The 7866-nt window shown below is 40.5% G+C and overlaps 1 protein-coding gene across 1 annotated transcript in view; it reads right to left on the bottom strand.

Moving 5' to 3' along the window:
* Positions 1 to 7866, bottom strand: part of LOC113011589 (NACHT, LRR and PYD domains-containing protein 12-like) — a 534299-nt gene that overhangs the window by 216636 nt on the left and 309797 nt on the right. The window lies entirely within an intron of this gene.

Genomic DNA, 7866 nt, shown 5'->3' with positions numbered 1-7866 from the left:
TATTTAAAATGAATCTGTCCAATAAATGTGGTGAGAGCATTAAAATATTTCTGAGAAATGAAAGCAATACTTTTGTTAAAGCTTCAAATCTGTACTTGAATCATGATTTAAACTGTGGTTGTGAACAGGGAATAAAATGATGTAATGAGGTGATGTTGCTCCTCCTCACCTCAGAGACATGTGATCAGTCTGGATGAAACTTTATATAAACTTACATGACGTGTACATTGTTGTTTCCAAATGCATTTTGCTAAACTATTTTAGTACTGTGGCAGTGTGTTGTCATGTACATCTATCAATAAGTGTTCAAACAGAGATGCTAACAGTGCCTGATTACGTTATCTTATATAACAAATATGTAGCTTTCAAAGAGAACACATGGTGATAGATGATGAAGTCTCCCAGCAGCCCTCCTACTGCAGTGTTACTGGGATACGGCTCAGAGACACCTGATCCAGTTCTAACAATAAGCTTTAGAGAAAAAACACGAAAACTAAATGGGGAGTCTCATGAATCCAAGCTGGGAGCTGGTCCACAGGAGATGGGCCACTGAGAGACAGCTGAAGGCACTGCTGAAGGCACTGCCTCCTATTCTACCTAGCAACAACAAATAAGGCTGCAGTCTGAGGAGGGAGTGCTCTATCAGTATAACTTTGTACTACAAGCTTTTTAAGAGACGACAGAGGCTGATTATTCGAGGCCTCGTCTGTCAGAAGGAGGACTTTAAATCTTGGATTTAACAGGGAGTCAGTGAAGAGGAGCTAATATGTGACAGATATGCTCTCTTTCTACTTCCTGTTGGTACTCGTGCTGCAGCGTTTCAGGTTAACTGGAGGCTTTGAGGCTTTTCATGGCACCTGTCTGATAACACTGACTCACAATCGTGCAGCTAGAATCACTCTCAGCTTAGTTCACAGACCTACGTGGTTGTTTGTGCACACTGAATGATATATTCTGCTCAAAGATGGCTCCTCACAGCTTCACTGGAGGCCACGATGATGCTGTTTCTAAGAGTTTTAGGGCCGAGCACAACAGCCTCTGTCTGGATTTAGAAGCAGGAAATTAGAGGTCACCAGGTCTTTTAGGTCTCTGTGATCAACAAATCACAACAACAGTCACGTGAAGGCACAGACCACGAAGTACAGAGAAAATCCCACTAACCGCTCAACCCCAATGAGCAAGGCCTCGGCCACAGCAGGAAGGAAAATCTCCCTTTTAGCCGAAACAGACTGGAGGACGGGCAGACGTCTGACCGACTGGTGGAGAGGGAGGGACTCACATGGTGGATACTCATCTCTCACAGACGGTGAGAGGACAAAGACATAAGTGTCACCTCATATCAGGCGGCACCTCCAGGGCTGAAAACTGAAACCTGTGCAGAAGTGCCAAAAACTGCAATTCCCCTAACGGCCTCTGGAGCCTGCATCCAAAAGTGAGACAACCCCAACAGCCCCCTATATGAGCACTGTCACAGTTTACAGCTGTAGCTTTTTACCAGGCCTCACCTCTGCCCATCCAAGTGACCCACCTGTGTCACACACACTGTGAAGCTAAGCAGTGTATCACTATGAAAGCTCCTGCTTCTTCCATGGTTACACATGCTGTGTGGATCTGTGTCTGAAGGAGCACAATACATTGGGACGCACACTCATTGTGTCCCAAGTGTCACTTTCAAACTATAAAATACAAAAATGAAATCAGCAGCGTTGCTCTGTTGGTCTCTAAGAGGACATCAGGCTAACATCTACTGTTATTAAATTAGTGCGACACACCATGATGAGCTGCACTCACACTGATACAGCCACATAGTACGAGACAGCTCAAATAATTAATCAGGAGTAATCCCCCAGATATATAACAACGCTGGAAATGGCAAAGCCGACCACCCAAGACAGAGCAGCATGTTTGTTTACTGAGGTACGCCAGCTCGTCCTGGTGTTTCCTACATTTCCCACAGGCCAAAGCGCTTCACCACAAAGTTTCCGTACACACGAGGCCATCCACAGTTATCTGGTGATCGTAATACGGAGAAAACTAACTGTAAAGTCGTCCGGACACAACTTAGCACTGAACAGGACCTGCTAATAGCAGCTTAGCATCAACACAAGCTAATGCTAACGTTATACAGCTGACGGCAGGTTCACTGTAACAGATACGCGGCTGTAACTGTAACTGCAGCAGGCTAAGAAAGACTAAGGAAGCTCAGTTAAAGTTATACATGCTGTTCAAAAAACTTTACCTCCTCCAAATCTCATGAACCCATACTTTACTCATAATGCAACATAGAAAACAAATGAGCTCATTGTGAATTTGGTGGCAGCAACATCCCAAAAAGCTTGCAGCATGGCCATGTTTCCAACATCACCTCTACTTTCAACAACCATCCATAAACACCTGGGAACTGAGGAGACCAGGGGCCCGTTCTTCGTACCTCGCTAAGTAAGTTAGCTGGATTAGATTGTTGACGATTTCACGATTTCAGGTTTCTCCTACGAAGAACGGGCCCCAGGTGCTGGACTTTTCGGAGAGCATCGTTGTCCCATTTTCGTCTGATATAAGGGACAGAGCTGCTCAACAGTCCTGCGGCTTTTCCTCTCGTGATGTCACAAATATCATCAAATATCTGGTGCAGAACTTGCGGTCTTCCACTACAAAGCCCTGCTGTAGTGTGCAGCTTAGCAACATCCTTCATAAACATGTAAAATACATCATCGCCATGGGAGCACATGTTGCTCTAAAACCTGTGTATATAATTCAGTCTTGGTTCCTTTCCAAATGTGCAAGGTGCCAATTCCATAGGCACTGATCTAATGCCAACCATCAGAGATGCAGCCTTTTTAAACACTGATAACAAACTTCAGCTCAGACCATTTGGATATGTCAGTGTTCACAGGCAGAACGTGCAGGTGTTCCTAAACCCATGCAGTGATTTCCATGACAGCGTGCCACCTGAGTAACAGAAGATCATGTTGGTTTTCAGATCTTTACTAGATTTACCCAGTAAAGATTTTATACTGCAGAACATTATTCTGATATTGTGCCACAGTTTGTAGATGGGTAAACCAATGAGAGCCCTGTTCTTCCAGTATGCTCCTTTTATACCCAATTAAATGACTTCCCTATGGCCAGATAAGCGAATTAGTTGCAAAATATTCCTGTCCCTCCAACACTTACTTCTCTGGGTTTTTCTGGTCCCCGTCCCACCTTTAGAAAGATGAGGTGATGCCCTTAAATTCAAGATCAACTAATACTTTTCACAAAGTAGTAAAATCTTTCATTTTAAATATTTTTGAACATTAATTTAAATTAATAACTGTTGCCTGAATGTACAGTTTCCATTTTGTGAATACCAATTTTCATATGCATAGCCTTCTGCTGATATTATTCCTGGTAAATCTCTCAAAGATACCTTTCTGGTCATCTCCCCTTTCCTTCATGTTATCAGCTTTTGCTTTGGATACCTGAACACTTGAAGGCAGCCTGTGTCTTCCACTGTTATTTAATTACAGCCACATTTCTAAAATACAAGTCGTTACTGAGGTTTTCCAAAAGCCTGCTTCTTCAACTGGTTAAGGAACCCTGCACCTTGCATCAGTTCTAATCTAGTTTCTCTCAGAGTCACAGCACTAAAACACCATCCATCCATCCATCCTCTTAACCTCTCCTCCAACTTAGGAACCTGTGGTGTCACGAACCCATCCCACCTGTCATGGGTACCTCTTGACCTGCCACTAGTCCATCACTGAGAGACAGAACCACGCACTCATATTCACACTATGGTCAATTAAATTTAGGGCCCTTGGATTGTGGGAGAAAACAGGAATACAGCCCCCCCGCGGACAGGCGTTAATACCAGGAACAGGTTTTTGCAGGAAGGCACCAGTGTGTAAATCACTGTGCCTGCTGAAACTCCAAAACAATATTCTTGAGTAATGGTAAGGTGATTAATGCCATTCTAACAAACAGAATAGTGAACTGAGATTATAGTTATAGCGATGCTCTCACATAGTTTTCATCATTCTTATCTCACAAACACTTCAAAATTCATATAAATAACGACAGGGCTTACTCCACTCCTATGGGATCCCACAAGGGTCAATCCTCAGACTAACTCAGCTTTCATTGTATGTTAATTAAGGGTAACTGGACACATTCAGTGGGAAGAATATGCAGCAGTACTATACAGTTTTATAGTTGAATATACATATTTCTATACTGTGTGATGCGATATGTAGACCTCTCTGTGATGTGTTAAGAGTTTCAGAAATGTGTTTTAAATAGTGCTATACAATAATGATGGTTATTTATTGTTGTTATTATATGACACTTTAAGCTACTTCTCTGGAGTACACTGAAGGCTAGTTTGTATAAGAGGATTTTTCATAGACTTCCTTATTATTTTGTCCAAATTTGGGCGTTATTATGCAGTATAGTAAAAAACCTTTTTAGTAACATATATGCACAGAAAAGGGGAAACTGGAGTTCACTGAATTGCTTCTTTTCGTTAGCCAGGAACAATCAGATTATCATTTTAAATGTAAACTCCAGTTCGAGCGACTTTGAACGTTACATTTAATTGTTTTAAGTCAGAAACATCAGGTTTCCTTTGGGACCTGAACGTAGCGTTCTTACGGGAGGTTGCCGATAGTTGTGGATCTGTTGTTCTCTTATTGGTTCTTTGCATCTCGTGCTCTTTCTGAGGCCTCAAGCGGGTAAGCCATAGTGATGGGTCGGTCGCGAACGAAATGGCTCTTAGAGCCGGGTCATTAGCTGAGCTGTGGTTTTGTTTTTGTTTGTTTTTTTCTTTCTCTCACCCTCTCTCTCGCACTTTTTCCCGCTTCACTCAGCATGCGAGCCTTGTGCTTTACGCTGGGAAGAGGGCGGAGGGGCGGTAATTACACTCAGTAGCACAGGAACAGAGCAGGAGGGAGAGACAGAGAAAGAGCCAGGGACAACAACGTCACATTAGAAAGGTATAATCATCTACATCAACTATTTTCAGTTGCAGATGATAAAGGATTCAGAAAGTTTATTCATGCAGGCCCATATGACAGAAAATATGTGTTCTTTTTATTTTCATATTATAATTTATATTTAATTGTGTTGTGGTTTGCAGTGTTTTGTGTTGTTTTCACTTTAAATTTGTAAAAGGAAAAAGCTGAAAATTTAAATAGTTAAATGTTGAACTGTGAATAGTTGATTTTTGTATTATATGATTTATTTATTACATTTTATGTGGAGTGAATAAATAAAAGTATATTTATGGTGGCCCCTACAGACAAACATATAAACAACAACATACAAACTTCAAATCACATACGAACCCTGAAGCACGTACAAACTCCAAAACACGTAAAAACTCCAAAACACGTATAAACTCAGAAGCACATACTAACTCAAAACACGTACAAAAGACAACAGAAGTGCTCCAGGATGCTAGGGACAGTGTTGAGATTGTGTTACCTAGTGGCTACAGAAGCCAGCAAGTACCAACGACCGGATTTGGTGTGTGGTAGTAACAGGTAAATAAACTTTTTTTTTTAAATTATTTGACTATATATGAATGCTTGTGTATAAATAGACAAACAATACACATATGCTTTCATGCTTTTAATTGTGTGATTTAAGTGATCTAGGTAGCTCTGTTTTGGAAGTGCAGTTCATGCTAGAAATGTGTTTTGGAGTTTGTACGTGTTTTGTCTCTAGGGGCCACCGCATATATTTATATATAAACATATATAAATAAAACACTTTTTTTTTACATTAGTAATTCCTTTTGTGCAGAATTTTATATTATTGTTAATAATAAATTAATTAAACAACAAAACAACCTGAAGAGCCGGCTCTCTAAAAAGAGCTGGAAATCCCATCACAGGTACGCCAAGCCGCATGTGCGCTGTGCCTCTTAAAGCGATCCGTAACAAAGACCGTAACGGAAATGACCGCATTTCATGCTCAAAATAAAATACTGGATAATTTTTGGATAAAGTGCACCGTAGTTAGCAGTCATTAAAATAAATTTAAAGATAAATAATGACACTGTAGTGATAATTAATATTAATTATTAATATGCTAGAGGGTGGTGTTGACTCACAAATGAGGGAATTAGCCTAAATTAACTATGATTCTGTGTTTATGCCTGTCATGTCCTGTCATGTCATTATGATAATCTTTTTCTGGTATCTGGTTCTGTCCATGCTCAATCTGGTATGGGGTTCTCTGTAATAGGGCTTTGGAGCGTGATGTCACAGGGGTGGGCGTGGAAAGGATTTTGGCCCAATCCGCCATTTTGGGGGTCTAGCGCAAGTGAAGAGGGAGCACACACAACAGCCACGGTTGGTATTTCCTGTGTGGTCAGCTGCAATGTTCGATCACACGACCAGCAAGAAAATAAGCTTGAAAATGGTTTATCTTTTCATTCTTTCCCAACCTGGAAGCAACATGAGGCAGCTCGTGTATCGATGTTACCAAACGAAGGCGTCCAGCCTGGATAGCAGCTGTGAGACGAGCTGATGTGCAGTTCTCTTCCATCTCCAGATATCTGTTGGTTCTCCAGACAATTTCATTCCGGTAAGTTGTAAATATGTTCATATCTCTCTTTATAGCCTATTAGAAGTCTTGTGCTGTTATTTTTTCAAAAGATACAGTAAATAAAGTAATGTTAGTAGTGGGTGATATCATGTAAATACTCATGATTTGGTGTAAACATTTTGTCATTTGTAAACTATAAATGACATGGATTTTACACTGTTACTGATGTGATGTTCTATAAAGTGGTTTTAATAAAATAAAAAAAGAGGCAAAAATTAGTTTGTTTCTTTATTCAACTTTTGAACAGTGGGACTCAGTCAGTAGATATTCAGTAAATGCAAATTATTTACACGGCAGTGCACTACAGGCATAAATCTAGACCCCTAGATAAAACATTATGGGTCATTCCCACAACCCACAGCTTTACTGTGTTCCAGCAAAGTATCCAATAGCAGTGACAACTCCTCCACAGTAGCAGGTGGGATTTTTCTGTTTTGAGGACGGCTCCTTTTACCTGTCACTACAGATGGTCTGTTTATGTTTTGATCAAGAGCCTTTTTTTGGGCAGCTGAAGAGGAGAAGTCCATCTTATGGCCAACCTCTGGCTGTATCTTGGTCACATTACCCAGCAAAACCCAGTATGCAGGTTCATCTGTAACAGTCCTTGTGCCACAGATCAACACTGTTGCTTCTACATTAAACAGAAGAGCAGTGACATGGCTGCAGGTCTCTGCGACTCCGGCCTTACAGGTGCAGTGGGCGGCTTCAACCTTCCCTGTGATGCTCACAGTGACCCATGGCTGCAATGCTGGTTCATTCAGTCTTAGAGTGCAGGACCTGAAACACACACAGACAAAGTTAATTTAAAGACAAGAACTATGAGCCAAGGCCGACACAAATGTGTTTAATCTACTTTATCATAAATGTAACAAAGTGTCTAGAAAGTTAGCACATACATGTCATTTTTCATTTCTTTATGTGTCCATCTATAGAACGCTGCATGTTATAGTGTAAATCTGCCTGTTCTGTCAGAAACCTGCCTGCAGAAAATGAACCTAAAGTATGTAATGCAAGGATGTCATCACTGTCAAGATGGAGAAAGCATAAAGTGACAATTATGAATCACTTAATATGATAAGGAGATTCTGTAGGTCATTAATCAATGTATAAAACTAAAATAAAATGTATTTTTAGTGACAAGATACAAACATGGAAGCAAGATGTGTAATTAGGATTATTTATAATAAATGTGAATTAATTAGTGCAATTTCTTTATCCATAAAGAATAACTAAATCCTGCAGGACAATGTCACATCAATGCACTGAACTCACTAT

The sequence above is a fragment of the Astatotilapia calliptera genome, chromosome 3, assembly GCF_964374335.1.
Source record: "Astatotilapia calliptera chromosome 3, fAstCal68.1, whole genome shotgun sequence".
In the NCBI taxonomy this organism is placed as follows: Eukaryota; Metazoa; Chordata; class Actinopteri; order Cichliformes; family Cichlidae; genus Astatotilapia; species Astatotilapia calliptera.
This window is presented reverse-complemented; position numbering and strand designations above follow the sequence as displayed.